General features: G+C 45.9%; 1 protein-coding gene and 1 long non-coding RNA gene across 4 annotated transcripts in view; one reads left to right on the top strand and one right to left on the bottom strand.

Annotated features, from left to right (window-relative positions):
* LIPC (lipase C, hepatic type) overlaps window positions 1-15,963 on the bottom strand; it is a 159,128-nt gene that overhangs the window by 68,789 nt on the left and 74,376 nt on the right. The window lies entirely within an intron of this gene.
* Window positions 1,408-15,963, top strand: part of LOC104002321 (uncharacterized) — a 64,513-nt gene continuing 49,957 nt past the window's right edge. Inside the window, exons 1-2 of the long non-coding RNA XR_674554.3 lie at window positions 1,408-1,504; window positions 5,272-5,382. This is a non-coding gene — a long non-coding RNA (uncharacterized LOC104002321). The remainder of the gene's footprint in view (window positions 1,505-5,271; window positions 5,383-15,963) is intronic.

Below are 15,963 nucleotides of genomic sequence, written 5' to 3'. Positions count from 1 at the left end.
TCCTAAACCTCACCATCTGAGGGACTGTTGAGGGATGTGGGGATCCTTATGTTTCAGTTGGAATCAGACTCTGCCCCGTGCCCTGTCTCTGAGGTCCAATTTACTTTGTCCTGTCTCTGCTATACCTTACTCTCCTTACTCCAGCTGGACACAAGTTCTGGATCTCTTGTACCAAATCAGACCTCCCCAACTCATGTCTTGTACCGAATCAGACCTCCCTGATTCGTGATCCTGACGTCCACTGGCATTGCGAGGGGCTACTGCCTAGGACACCGTGACCACATCCTATTTATCACTTAACCTCCTCCCCAGGACACAGTTTTCCTAGACCACTTCTGTTATCCAACCTCACTTAGACCAGGGCTATACAGTTATGACAATCCAACTTGTTTAGCAAGAAGACAGATTTAGCATTTCGGGTGGCTCCTGGGCTGGACAGGCAGAGCTGGGGCCTGGATAAGAAATGGATCCCCCCAGGAGAGACACAGGGACCAGTTCCTAGGTGCGCAGAGAAACTGGAGCGGAAGAGTTGATCCACTGGGATCAACTTATAGGGTTCGGTGGCTGACTGGACATAGTTTCTAAGGAAGAAATGGGAATCTGGTTTAGAGATAGAGGAGACTATTGGTTCTTTTCAGGTTGATGGTAGAAGAATTATGAAAGCTGCTTCAGGGAAACACAGATCTTCCCTTTCCTGTTACATACTCATTCCTAAAGAATCCTAGTTTAGGGCCTGGGAGATTGGACACATAGTTAACAGAGACACAAGACTTGTAACCCAGGAGTCTGGTGGTCCCCACTATGTGTGAGTCTGTTTTTGAGCCAGCATAACATTAAAGTAGACTCAGCCTCTTTTGGCTCTACCCCCAAAGAATCTGCTGTCCCCAAAGGCATTGTTTAGAGGCAGGCGACAAAGTACAAAATTCTTAGGGGTGGTGAAGGAATTTATAGAGCTGCCTCTGAGAACACTTGCTCAAATCAGGATCGATGTGCATGTTCCCTGGTGTTCTCGCCCTGCCCCAGCCTGTCACTGGCAGGCACTGTCTCTCCATTCTTCCCACCCCAGCCTGGCCTCTCTTGTGCCGAGTAATCCTGCTCTGCCTGACACGTGCTTTTCCATGCTCAGCGAAGCAAGGCCGTTGACAGGCCCAGCCTCCTTGGGAGATGGTTTAATGTGTTGCTTTTGCTACTCAACAATGCCCTGTGGAGTATTGCTCACTCCTATTTGTATAAACAACCCCCTCATGTATCTCTTCCAAGCACGCACAGCATTCTTTTCCTGGCAGTTTTGGTTGTAACTTTGTCTCTTTCAGTACAGAAGCTGAAGTGGGTGTGGCTGGGAAGGCCTGAAGTTACTGCAGAGCTAGGATTTGAACCTGGGTTTTGTGACTCCCAGTCTAATGCTTCTTCCACAGTATCAGATGGTGTGGGCTGCAGGTCTCTGCAGGTGAGGGCTTCTGGCTCAGCTGCCGGGGAGTAAGCACCAAGTAGGCACTTGGGCCAGGTCAGTGTTTCTCAATGTTTTATCATGATTGCCCCCCTAAAGAGTCTTTCTAGACATTTTTACCCCCTAATTGTCTACCCGTGAAGTTTTAACACCAGGGATATACTGCACCCTGTTTGTGTACTGTATATATATGTGTGTGTGTATATATATATATCTGCTTTATAATAAAAACTTTTTTCATCACCCACCTCAAGATACAATTTCACCCTCTTGGGGGCAATATGGCCCCTATTGATAAGGCAGAGGCTCAAAGTGATTCTCAGAGTGAGGGCCTCGGACCAGCAGCGGCAACATCACCAGGAATTTGTTAGAAATGCAGATTGTAAGTCCCGCTCTAGACCTATTGAACCATATCCTTGCGAGGTGGGGTCCAGCTGGCTGTGACTTAACAAGCCCTTCCGAGGATCCTGGATTTGAGATAGGGGAGACTGTTGGCTTTTTTCAGTTTGATGGTAGAGGAAGAATTATGAAAGCCCGCCTGAGAGAAACACAAATCTTCCCTTTCCTGTTAATCACTCTTTCTTAATTAATTGTAATCATGGTCAGGATCCATTCTCTTTGATCCTTCAGCTCTTATTAAACACCTAGTGTGTGCAAGGCATGTTGAGCTCTGTAAAGATCATATTTTGGCCGGAAAGAGCCAGGTTCTACAGAGCCTGAATCTTAGATATAATTTGGAGGTCCTCTTTAAGAAAAAAAATACATCATGAATACATAATTGTGTGTTGGGGGAGAGGAGGTTGAAAGGGGCTTGTGCACGTGAAGGATCTTGACACCTAAGCTCCATTGGCTCCATGGCAAGTCAGCTCACTGCTGAGCCCAAGGGAGGACCCTGAAGGTGGTCGCAGAACAAAGACAGGCAGATGGGCACGGCTGAGCTCCTGCCAGCCAGGCATGTGAAGGTGTCTGCGATGGAGACAGGTATGCATTTGGGGAACAGAGTGGGGAGAGCATTGTGCCGACCTGGAGCCTGGGAAAGGCGTATCATGGGAGGTATCCAGAGGGCTTTGGAGAGGTGTACCAGTAGAGACAGGAAGGGTTTGGAAGAGCAGCGGAGCACATTGCTTCCAGGAGGGAGGAAGATGAGAGGATGTTTCCATCTGACGGTTTCAAGGCATTTTCTAGATGCTCCCTATAGCTTGAAGAGAGCACAGACAAGCTCTCCCTGACTGGTCATTGAGCATTATTTGCTGCGGAGGGCAGGAGCTGCATTTCCCAAGAAGGTCTTTGGTCTCAGAGACCCCTTCTCCTTGTCCAATAAACACAGCCTGACTTCCCCCACTTCCCCATCCATTCCTGAGAATTAGTGGCTGCTGACAGATTGTCCCACCACGGGTGGCAGGGGAGGGGAGGAGTGGTGCATCACCTGCCAGCTTGCTCTGACGGGGGAGCCATTTGTCATTCGGTCGGGGGTGAAGCATGAACTGCATTTAAAGATTTGGATTTACTGCACACTGACCACTCAGGCCAGCCTTCTTCCGTGGCTCAGCTGCCTTGGAATGAGAGCTGCCTATTATGTCTTCCTCAGTGGCAGCTCTAACTACTGCCATCTTCCCAATGGACACCTCCAAGGAACCAGTTACTTTTGTAAAAGGCAGTGCATTTGTACCTCACGGACTTCATCATGTCCATCAATCAAGATTTACTTTAAAAGGGCCGGGCGCGGTGGTTTATGCCTGTAATCCCAGCACTTTGGGAGGCTGAGGCGGGTGGATAACCTGAGGTCAGGGGTTGGAGACCAGCTTGGCCAACATAGTGAAACCCTATCTCTACTAAAAATACAAAAATTAGCCGGATGCAGTGGCGCAGACCTGTAATCCCTGGAGAGATTGAACCACTGCACTCCAGCCTGGGTGACAGAGGGAGACTCCATCTTAATTTTTTTTTTTTTTTTTTTTTTTTAAGAGGGGGAAGACTTCTGTAGCAGGGCTTGGGTTCTCTGCTTAATTTTGTGAGTATTCGTCTAAATTGTGCTAACGCATAATTAAGGTATTCGGAGTTAGTCTTCTCTCTGGAATGATATACAAGAATTGATTTCAAACAGTCAGACATCTTCTGTTTTATGAACAGAGGTCTTGATTTATAGTGTTGGACTTTCTTTGCCTGCCAGGAAAGCCTGATATCTTTTTCTGTCATTCTTTCCCTTCCTTTTCTCCCTCTCTCCTTCCCTCCCTTGTTCAATGAGCTTTTATTACGTGCCAGGCACTTCTCTGAGCACTGGAGCCAAGGATGAATAAGACAAGGTGTCCAACTGTAGATGACTGCTTGTAAAGATACAGAAACAAAGAGCCTTAGAGGAACTGGTAAATCCCACAGAATGGATCTCTCAACTTCAGAACTATTGACATTTTGGGCCACACGATTCTACTGTGAAGGCTGTCTGGTGCATTGTAGGATGTTTAACAGCACCCCTGGCTTCTCACTAGATACCAGTAACATCCTCTTCTCCAGCTGTGCCAAGCAAAGATGCCCCCAGATATTGCCAAATGTCCCATGGGGTGAGGGAGCGAAACCATCCCAGTTGAGAACCACTGAGAACCACGGCCCTAGATCCAACTCGTGATAGGGATGAGAAGGCTTGGGTTTCTGTCCTGGTTCTGCAGCAGGGAGCTATGTGGTCAGAAGTAACTTAATCTCCTCAAGCTTCCCTTTTCTTATTTGGAAAAGAAGAGTTGAGAAAAATCCCTTCTAAATCCCACGAGTCTTGGAAATTTTGCATTTGTCTGCTATAATATATCAGAGCATATGTTCTGGAAAGGTAGGGACAGAGTTTATGCTTGACCCTATGCTTAACATGCCTAGAATTACAGAAACCTGTAATCAGTTAACAAAGACTTCTAGATGCTGACTGTGTGTAAAATAAACAGGGCCTGTGATTAAGAAATTTACATTCTTCATGGGGAAAGAAAATCCAGTCCCAAGACAGTGTGCTTGGGTTCCGGACTGCTTGGGCATGAATCCTGGCTCTGCCTCATGTGGGCTGGGTGACTTTGAATAAGTTACTTACTCTCTCTGAGCCTCAATTCCCTCATCTATAAAATGAAGATGATAATAGCCACTTCAGCGTTGCTGTGAAGTTTTAATGAGGTAGAACAGTGCCTGGCACACAGAGCAAGTACTTGACAAGAGTTAGCTATGGTGGTTGGGAAGATGAGGCTAAATTTCCAGCACCAAGCCTTTCTGGTTTCACACCCAATGCCTAGAACATATGGTTAAGTCCTGCCAGTGCTCAGAAGGAAAGAGCCCACAGGGAGAGAAACAGATTCTATGAAGAGTATCTACGAAGGTTGCATAGGCTTTGTTTTTGGCAGGGAGCTGCAGGGCAGGAAAGGGAGGAGGCCATAGTAGAAGGCCCAGAGGTGCTCAGTGAATAATGGGTGGAATCACCCAGTCTTTCAAAACCAGAACTAAATCGCTTAGAGCAGTGAAGTGACCTGCCCAGCCCACACTGCAGTCAAGGATGAGAGTCAGGATCAGCACCCCAGGTCTTGATGCGTAGTCCAGTGCTCTTCTTGCTTGACCAGCTCTGTGGGGATTTTAGAAAGAGAGATTCCCTGGTGAGAAAGTCTTCTGTGTTCTAAATGCCCAGAGTTAAACAGGTCTGTCTTGAGAGCCCTTAGGGCAGGGTAAGGGGGCAGGGGAGGGAAGGACCGGTGGAACGGTTGATGTTGGATCAATGACATGAGGGCTGGGTGTTTTGGAACCTGTGATAGCCCAGTGAGGGACTAGACTAATATTTAATTTTGTATTGTCAATCAAAACAGAAAAACCAGGGTTGCTAAGGAAATCAGATGAAGGGAGGACATTCAGATGAAGAAACAGATCATTTCCAAGCAAGAACTAGCAAGAACTGTAGATTCCTTATGTGCATTCAGGTAAAAAGCTAACTATAAATCAGTTTTAACAGGTCATTAAAGAGATCCCACCCAAGCTGTATTTTGCAAAACTTCATTATCTGACACTGGGTATTGACAGTGTGAAATATACATTGGCACTGATTGATACAGGTGGGTCAGGGCTGTTAGCTCAACAGAATAGGAGTCCTCACAACTATGTGCTACTGGTACTAGTAATTACAATCAAAACCATGTTGTCTTATATCTGCAGCATACTTCCCTTTGTTCAATGCACTTTCATAGGCATTGCCAAGCCCTGACGAGTCTATTATTCTCATTTTCTGTAAGTGCAAACAGCGTAAATGAGGTTGGATGACCTGCCCAAGGATCTATGGCTGCAATCTGGGCACCTCCTCATGTGGGCTCACCATACTCTGTACCTGCTGGAGTAACCAGCCTTCAAATGGCCCAAGGGCCCCTGCCTCCCAGGATTTGTACCCTGTGTGGTCCTGTCCCACATTGCACCAGGGTTGGTCTGACCAATAACAGAGCAGAAGTGATGGGTATGTCACTGCTGGGATTAGATTGTGAAAGACTAGGCCTTCCATTGTGGAGCCTCTTGCTCTCTCTGGGGATTCTCTCTCTTGCTATGGGAGAAGCCAACTGCCATGTTGTGAGCAGCTTTAGGGAGAGGCCCCCATGGCAAGGAACTGAAGCCTCTGTCCCAGTAGCTGCAGGGATCTGGGGCCTGCCAATCTCCTCATGAGCATTATTCTCCAGCCTCAGTGGAGTCTTGCCTCTGTACTAGGAGGCAAGGTGACCTCCTCCAGAACCCCTACTCTCATTTCTTAAAACCTCTCCTCCTACCTGGGGTTGTTCTAGTAAATAAAGTTCCCTCACAAGCAATTCATTCCTTTCAGTACCCATTGCCATCTTCCTGTGCGTCTCATGAAAAAAACACCCGTGGGAGTTGTTCATGCTTAAGGAGGTTTCAATTTCTTTTATACTGAGCCATATAAATATATATAAACTTATATATTCAAATATATAAATATTATAGATATATTAACATTTAAAAAATATTTCACATATACAAATATATACAAAATTTTGTATAAATTTTATTTATACGTAATAAATTTTGTATAAATTTTATTTATACGTAATAAATTTTGTATAAATTTTATTTATACGTAATAAATTTTGTATAAATTTTATTTATACGTAATAAATTTTGTATAAATTTTATTTATACGTAATAAATTTTGTATAAATTTTATTTATACGTAATAAATTTTGTATAAATTTTATTTATACGTAATAAATTTTGTATAAATTTTATTTATACGTAAAAAATTTTGTATAAATTTTATTTATACGTAATAAATTTTGTATAAATTTTATTTATACGTAATAAATTTTGTATAAATTTTATACGTAATAAATTTTGTATAAATTTTATACGTAATAAATTTTGTATAAATTTTATACGTAATAAATTTTGTATAAATTTTATACGTAATAAATTTTGTATAAATTTTATTTATACGTAATAAATTTTGTATATATACAAAATACATACTTTTTTTCCTAGGTGTGTATATATGTATATATACACAAAATAAATACATATATTTTTTAAATTGTGAATGGCAGGATCTAATGTGTGCATAGTGAGCCAAACTCGGGTGTGGGCCAGGCACATATGGAGTCTTTATTTCTTGTCTGTTTTCCTAGGTTCCCTACGATGCCCCAATTTTGTGACATAATTTCAGTGGAGTTAAAGATCCCACAGCACCAGCTGCTAGTCCAAACAGGCAGACAGTAGGCAGGCTGTGGTGGAGTGCTGGGGGGAGGAGGTGGCCGGCAGAGAGAACCTCCTTGCCTTGCTAGTCATGTGAGCTTCCTAATCATGTGAAGTTGATTTTGCTGAGTCATCACTGATGAGGGTATGGGTTCTTTCGGTCTGATGATGACGTGGTGAGATACCATGGGGGGCCAGGGTGGATGGGAAGCTTCCTAAGTATGAGTTTACTTATTAAATCAGTTTTCTTCATGACAGCAAGAAAGTTCTGGATCACTGGGAGAATGGAAGAGCACCTGGCACCAGGATTTAGCAGAGATATCATTTAGGAATCGATCAGGAATGGAAGAGCATGTAGAAAATTAGGGGCATGCGGGGGAAAATAAGCTCTGATGTAATCCTGCAGATTTGCCCAGGGCCCCCTCTCTTGTTCTTGGCCAGCTGTCAGGAGGAAAAGGCTCTGTGAATGATGTCTTACTCAGGCACCTGTTTATGGATTTCCATCCTGTCCCAGGGATATTTGGGTTTAAGGAGGGGGGGTGAAACTTTAAAACAAAACAGAACAAAAAAACAAAAATAAAGGAATTCCAGGCACCAGGTGGAGATTGGTGGGACAGAGCCCTAGATTTGGTTTTAGAACTCTACCACTGGCTTTATTGGCTTTGGGTGGCTACATTTGCAGAGCTGGGTGGCACAGAGCTAAGAGAATGGGCCTGAGTGGGAACTTGGGCTCTTGTGGACTGTGTGGCCTTGGGCAAGTAACTTAGCCTTTTTGGATTGTCCTTGTTTGTAAAACGAAATTCAATGATAGTTCATACCTAATACTTTTGTGAGGGTTTAGAGTAGGAGAATGCTTAGTACAGACTTGCCACATAGTAGAATAAAGATAAGCTATTACAGCTTTATAATGTGTTTATATTTTGGCTATGTATATTATAGTAACATTACAATAATATCAATTAATGACAGTAATATTAATATAGTACAGCTATGTAATAATACCTAGGAAGCTTCCATGGCCATAGAGAGCATGGTTTAGGTTTCTTCCACTTGCCTGACCTTTCCTACCTGCCATTCACAAACATCAAAGCAGGCCAAGTTGAGGATCTGCTAGGAACTGAGGGCAGGGTGGGCCACAGGCCATCTGGGGAGGGTGCTTGTTCTTCTGGGTAGAATGCTTGGGGAGCCTCCCCTGCTGTCAGATTCTGGGTGGCACCTCTGTTCTTGGCAGGGACAGTCCCTCTCTGGGGCTGCGGAAGGCTGTACAATGGGTGCTCTGTTGCTTGCTGGGACCATGTCAAGGTATCCAACTGGGTCAGAAATGCAGCTACAGAGCTGGGACCCCCTGCTCCAGGTCATGTGTGAAAGTGTGGGCAGAGAGACCTCCAGCCTCCAGGCCTGTTAGCATCTCTGGAAGGACCAATAGGAATCACGTGGCAGGCAGTGTTTCTGGCACCCTGAGCTCTCAGTGGGGTCAACAGTCCTGTGGTACCCCAGCCCTCTTAGGTCAGGCCAGGGATGAGGGAAGGGCCAGTGCTTTGTACCTCTGGTCAGGCAATGGCAGTTTCCCACTAAAGCCCTACGACTTTGACTCTTGTCCCAGAAGTTTTACCACACACTGAATAAAAGTACGACTGTGAAGTTGTTGCTGCCTGACAGCTGGTTGCAAAACTGTGCCTTGCCCAGCACCTGGCACCAGTATTTGGCAGAGATATCATTTAGGAATCCATCAGGAATTTGGTCTCTGGGGTATGAAACTGAGGTGGGGAAGGAGAGGGTGGAGAGGGTTGGTTTAAAGTAACTTTAGCACCTCTTATTGTTTTAAGTAGTCTGCCAGGCAGTGACATTCATTTGGTCTTTTAAACCTGACAACCAAGATAGTATTATAATTATTCCCACTCTACAGGCCAGGAAACTGAGCCTCAGAGAAGCTGAGTGACTTGCCTTGGTGACACATCTGGGGAGAGTAGAGTGAGGATTAAAGCCTGCTGCTGTCTGGTTGAAATTCCCATGCTCTGACCACTCTATGGCACTGCCTGGCTGGACTAACTATTTCCCTATTGTGTTTGGCAGGTGCTGTCATTTCATGAAAGGCCAGTCTTAGTGTCTAGCTCTAGAGCTTTCTTTGGCGATGGGGCGGGCGTGTGTGCACGGGATGTCTGTCCTCTTGCGGCCTGGCTGTCAGGAGCTAAGAATTCAGACTAGGCTCCCTTTACCTGTTCTTCAAGGGTGCTTTTGTTCCTTGACCTCCAGATTTTAGGAGATAAATTTGAGAATGACTCTGAGGCTATAATCTAGAAATCTAATCCCCTGTGAACTCCATTCCTTCCTGGCTATTTAATGGGCTCGCTCTTTCCTTAGGAGGTGAGCTGTGGCCAGGCTTCCACCTGGGTGTAATTAGTATCCTCCACACTTCTCAGGCTCTGGGCTCTCAGAGACCTGAAATTTTTGCAAGTGCTGCCCTCCTCCCTAATAACTGGTTGGCAGTGGTTCATCAGAGCCGGAAGCGACCAGGTAGCACGTCTCACTGCCTCCCTTTCCGTGTCGCCTGGGAGACAAATCAGGCGCTCCACCCACTCCCAGCCCCGGGTTCAGAGAGCTGGAGATGACGGGAGAAAACATTTCTCCATATTTCATTGTTGTGTTTTAATTTATATTCACTGGAGAGTGGCAGATTAGAGGTTGTGAAACTATGAGGGGAAAACAGCTTCTAAAAATAAGTGGTGCTGGCGTGACGGGCCAGATTTGGAAGGAGGGCGCCTTGCATTCTCTCCGGAGGTGAGAAGACTACAGGATAATTATCCCGCGAACGGCGCCGGCTCTCAGTGGAGCAGCAGGGCCAAATGTTGGTGATGCCGTTTCACCCACTCAGCTACAAAGGGGCATTCAAGAGCCCTGTAAGAAATATGTTCAGATTAGCCGGAGGAGATACGCTCTTTTGGAAAACGAATAGCATCAACGTTCTTTCTTTCCTGGCAGAAGCTCTGGCTGTCCTTATGGAGGTGACCGGCTCTTAGAAGAAGTAGGCTGAGTGTCGCTGGCTCTAGGGCATCTCGCCTGGCCTGATACCCTGTGCCTGCCATCTTCCCGACCCCACGTATGTTTAAGTCCTAACCCTGTCACTCATGTGACCTTTTAGCAAGTTTCCTAAACATCTCGAGACTCATTTTCCCAGTTTTAAAAATGTGCTGAATAGTAAATCCTGTCTCAGACTGGTTTGAGATTAAAAACAAAATTAAGTATTGCAAAGAACCTAGAATATGCTTAAGGCCCAATGAGTACTGTTTTTTTTTTTCCCACAGTATTAGCAGGTCACAGTGAAACTGCCTTTGTGAAATGATGACAGAGAAATCTGACATAGTTGACTCCATCTTGCTTTTAACCTCCAAGCTGTCCTTGGTCATTCCTAGGTGTAGGCCAAGCTAACTTTGGGAGGAATTTAGTTTATAGTTTAACCTTACAGCAAGGATAATAGCCACTCCCCAAACTCAACCACTTTTGCAAAACCAATGAAAGGCCAGAAGGTCAGGATTATGAAAGGGGCCTGAGTTCTGCTAAGATATAGGCAAATTTTCTATCATCCCTTACTGCTCAGGGGTCATGTGGCCAGAGGTCACAAGATTTGTGACTTGCCTAATTGCTCCTGTAGATAACATCACTATTGTAGAGCCTAAGATGGATCTTTTGAGATGTTTTTTAGACTGACTACATCCGGACTTGAGGCTCATGACTCAGCCAGTCTTGGGGCCCCCACCCAGAGGCCAACTGAGTGCACGAGGACCGTTTTCCACAACCCTATGATTTCATCCCCAACCAATCTGCAGCACCCATTCCCTAATCCCCTGTACATCAAACTATCCTTGAAAAACCCTAACCTCTGGCATTCAGGGAGACTGATTGGAGTAATAACTGTCTTCTGCGTAGCTGGCTTTGTGTTAAACTCTACTACAATAGCATGGTCTTGGTGAACTGGTTTTGTCTATGCAGAGAATAGGAAGAACCTGCTGGGTGATTACAACAGCTATTTAATAGAGTGCTCCTGAACCCTGGGAAGCTTGTAAGCCCCCCCCCCCCCCCACAAAATGAATCCCTAATGGTTGAATTTCAGGCCAGCAGAAAGATGCTTTGGAGAGGTGAAACTTTCTGGTGCTGTTCAAATACTACCATGGAGGCAACCATCTGTTCAGCTTATCTGTAAGGTCAGCTCAGTATTGTTGTGAAGTAGAAGGCGGCCCAGAGAGAACCACAATTATTTTTGCAGTTTACAATGCACTTGCAGAGGCACACTCTCATTTGGCCCGCAGACAGCTTTATCAAGTAGCCATCAAGACCACTTGCCTTTTGCAGGTGACAAAACCAGAAGTCAAGATTAAGTTCATTTAGTGATTAAACCAGAACTCCCAAATCCTGTTTTTCTCCCATCCTGAGATGTAATAGGGAATTCATCCCTAGATTGTCAGAAAACACTAGGGTATGGCCCTTTATGGGAGTGGTCTTTGGGTCATGCCAAAGGGAAATACCAAGGGGAAGAAAGGTGCTCATCTGTACAATTCTTTTTACCTTAAGACTGGATAGTGGGAGGCTGGGATTTCTTCACTCCTAAACTACTCCCTCTCAAGACTTGGGCCCTTTGTGCTGAATGCCCCATGCCTGGGCTGTACTTCGGACACTTTTCAGAAAATGGGGCAGTTCAGAGAGGCTGCCCCCAGTGATTCCAGGTTCATATAGGAAAGAAATGAATGTGGGACTAAATATTTTCCTTCCAAGGGGGCTAACTCTGGAGGTGAGGACATTCCTACAGGTTGCTGAGATAGGATAGGCCTGAGAATGACTCTTCCAAACACCTAGCACAGTGCCTAGTGCCTAACAGGGATTGATACATAGCTGTTGGATGAATGGCATAGATAAGGAAACTGAGGCATGTGCCTCCATGTAGTTCAGTGGTCAGCCCCAGTGTGGACATCAGATTGCTGGGTTGGAAGGAGTCTCAGGAATTGAGCAGTCTAACTTCTTAACTTTATTTATTGAGATGGAGTCTCTATTGCCCAGGCTTGGGAGTAGTGGCATGATCTTGGCTCATGCCACCTCCTCCGCTTGGATTCAAGCCATCCTCCTGCCTCAGCCTCCTGAGTAGCTGGGATTACAGGTGTTTGCTACCATGCCCGGCTAATTTTTGTAGTTTTAGTGGAAATGGGGGTTTTCCATGTTGGCCAGACTGGCCTTGACCTCCTGACCTCAAGGGATCCACTGGCCTTGGCCTCCCCAAGTTCTGGATTACAGGTGTGAGCTACCGTGCCTGGCCACTTCCTTACTGATGAAGAAACTGAAGCTCAGAGTTGAGTAGTGGCTTGCCCCAGGCTATATGGCTACTTAGTGGCTGAGGTGGCTTTCCTGACTTTAGCCTTCCTGCCACATTCCCACCATGCTCCTTGGCAACAGGATTTCATGATCTATCCAGGGCCAACACAAGATGACCTCGGGCCCCGCAAGTACCTCTGCTGAATTTCCTTAAAATAACTGCTGTGATGAGTTTTAATGTGTTAGAGGTGCCAGGGGTGGGGTTGGGGAAAGGAAATCCTTTTAAACTTGCTAATTGCCTGTTAATTTCAGTCCCCACTCTACAGAAAGCTATTTCTGGATGATGGTATGTACTCTGGAATTGCAATAATTAGCTTGTTTGGGCCAGAGCAAGACCATCAGGTAGTAAATAATATGTCCAACAACTGAGAAGCAAAAATGCATTCAATTTTAAATGACAAGCTGTCTGGAAGCTGTTTATTAAGGGGCCGTCTATTGCTTCAGCAACCTGGTGGAATGCCCAGATTAGCTACACAGCTTTAAATGCCAAATAAAAGCAGTGCTATTACCACCACTAAAAATAATAGCTTTGGTTTATTGAGCACTTACTTTGTACCAAGCAGTCTGCTAACTGTTGTGCATACATTCCCTTCGTTTAATCCTCACTGTGAGCCTGTGAGGGAGAGAGATTATCCTTCATTTGCCCATGAGAATGGAAGCTCTACAAGGTTAAGTCATTACCTACTTAAGATCATTTAGTTATGAAGTGGTGCAGCTGGGACTCACCATCTGGGGACTCTAAAGTTAGTGTGTAAGAACCACCTTTGAAAATCTCATAAGTACTTACAAAGTATGGGGTTCAGCCAATGTTTTTCCCAGTTGATTACCAGATAAAGGCATTTTCGTAAGTTTAGGGACCAGGTTGCATGAAAAATAAGTGACTTTGTATGCCAGAACCATAATCATCCTAGCACAGTGTGAGGTACACACGCAGGAGGGAAGTGTGCCCCCGTTGTCCCGCCTCACACCCACTGTGGGCCCGTGCTCACCAGGTGGCCCTTCTAGTGGAGCCAACTGCCATCTAAATTATTTCCTTCTCTCTTGGACCTGTTCACTATTTGATTGTTTGCCAAGCACCTATAGCTGAATTATTTCAAGTTAAACCTATCTGTGAAGGGATTCCACTAAATTATCCCCCACGCTTCTGACTGGCAAATGAAACAAACAAGCAAAACCAGTTCTTTGGCATCTGTGGGCCAGGGTTCAGTTAGTCTCAGGCCCTGTGTCTTGCTCATGTGCTGCATTGGTAGATGTCCTCCGCCTGCGTTGCCTCCCCTCTCTAATTGCTGGGTGGTAGGAGCCATCTCCTAAATATGCTGAGTCTGGGCTCGTACATTCATTGCACAAACATTGACCACACAACCTGGTCTGTACCAGGCCTAGATGTTGAGAATACAGTGATGAACAAGGCACAGGGCTTCATCTCAGAGGGTCATAACTACTTTTGGGGAAAGAGCAGAGGAGAGAACCAATGAGTGCAAGACAGCTTGGATACTTGCTGGGCTTGCCATAAGCAGGGGCAATCCACACGCCTAACTAGGGTGACCAACCATCCTGGTTTGCAAGGGATTGAGCTGATATACCACCCAAAGTCCCACAAACCAGAACATCCGTTAGGCCCAGTCATACTAGGACAGCTGGTCACTCTACACCCAGCCTGAGGAGATGGGGGAGGGATGCTCTGGGTGCGACTCATCCAAGGAGTGGGACTCTCCAGGCAGATAAGAGACGAGGAGGAACCAGGCAGAGGGACAGTGACATGAGAGAGTGGCACTGTTAGAATAGAGCGTCCATGTCAAGGAGTGGCAGGACAAGGAGCAGCATGGATTCACCAGCATGGTAGAGACACACAGCTTTTTCTTAGTTATGCTGTGGGCTTTCTGTTCACTGGAACCTACTTCTAGGAAGAACAGGGAGACCCTGGATACCTGAGGCTTGGGAAGTGCTTCACTAGATGAATTCTAGAGATGAAAGAGGGGCATTTTCTAGCCATCTTAGTCTGTTCCCTTGCCAACGTCCTCACACAGCCCACAGAATGTGCTCCAGAAGTTCTCATTGTTCTCAACCGTAATCTACATGGAAAGTAACCTCAATGCCTTTGAGAAGAAGGGGCCTCAAGGGTCAAGCCCACCTCTCCCTCAGTGTGGCTGGGAAGGCAGCGCTGGGATGTCAGTGGGCTCTCTCGCTTATGCCACAAATGACAGGCCAGCTTTGGAACTTCTCTGATTCTCAGTAATCTGTAAAACAGGCATAGCAATATCTTCTTTGCAGAGATGTTGTGAGATCCAAATAAGCGCCTGGTCCAGTGTCAGTGTGTGATGTGTATGGAGGGAGAGACTTTCAAGCTGAATCTTACAGTATGAAAGGTCTTCAGTCGAAGGAAGGAAACAGCCCTTAGCCCGAGATCAGCACGTGCGAGGGTCTGCAGCCCTGAAGCAGCCTGAGAGCCAGGGGAGTGATGAACATTGTATGTGGCTGTTGCACGGGACTTTCTTCCCCTCCGGCACCCAACAAACCTGTGACTAACAAGTGCTTCCCGACCCTGTGAATACCTAGAATCTTCAGAGCCACCATTGACTCCTCCCTTTCCTCACCCATCATAAGCAAACATGCAGCATAACATGTTGATACTGTCTCCTAAAACTCGCTTGAATCCATTTTTATCCACCTCCAGCCCATCCAAGGGAGTATCAACTCTCTCCTGGCTGCTGCCTCCCCCGGGGTCTCCCTGCTTAACCCCGCCGTCCTCTTCCAATGCATTCTACATGTCAGCCCAAGTGATCAGTGGATGATGCACAACTGATGCTATTACCCCTGCCAAAGCTGTTAGGTTCCTATCATTCTTGCGGAACCCAACTACGGAATGACCCTTGGCCTGTAGTGAGGGTGCTGAATGCTATGGTTGCTGCTCATGTTTTAGCCTCTTCTTGAGCTGTTTTCTTCCTTCTTTTCTACCCTCCTTTTCTGGTGGCCTTGGTGAGTTCCTGGAACACATTGCACTCCTTCCCCACCCAGAACCACGGCTTGCAACCCACTTCCTCCCCTGTTAGTCTAGTTAACTCCTGTTCATCATTCAGATTTTAGTGTAAATGTCACTTCCTCGATGTGTTCTGTAGCATTCTCAGTCGGCATACTCCATTTGTAAGTGGTTTTAGTTATGTCTCTGAATTTGGCGAGAAAGTGTGTTGCGAGGCAGTGTGGCCTGATGGTAGGAGCGTGGGCCCTGGAGTCAGAGTGTGTGGGCTCCAGGGCCCATGCCTCATGAGCCCCACCTGGAGCTGACTGGCTGTGTGAACTTGGGCAAGTTATTTCCCTGCTCTGTGCCTCAGTTTCCCCACCAGTACCAAAGGATAAGAATAGTATTCATCTCAGTGGGTTGCTGTGAGGATTAAATGAATTAATATTGGTAAAGCCCTTATAAGCATGATGCCTGGCCCATAGTAGGTGCTGTAGAAGCA

Source organism: Pan troglodytes, chromosome 16 (assembly GCF_028858775.2).
Source record: "Pan troglodytes isolate AG18354 chromosome 16, NHGRI_mPanTro3-v2.0_pri, whole genome shotgun sequence".
Classification (NCBI taxonomy): domain Eukaryota; kingdom Metazoa; phylum Chordata; class Mammalia; order Primates; family Hominidae; genus Pan; species Pan troglodytes.
This window is presented reverse-complemented; position numbering and strand designations above follow the sequence as displayed.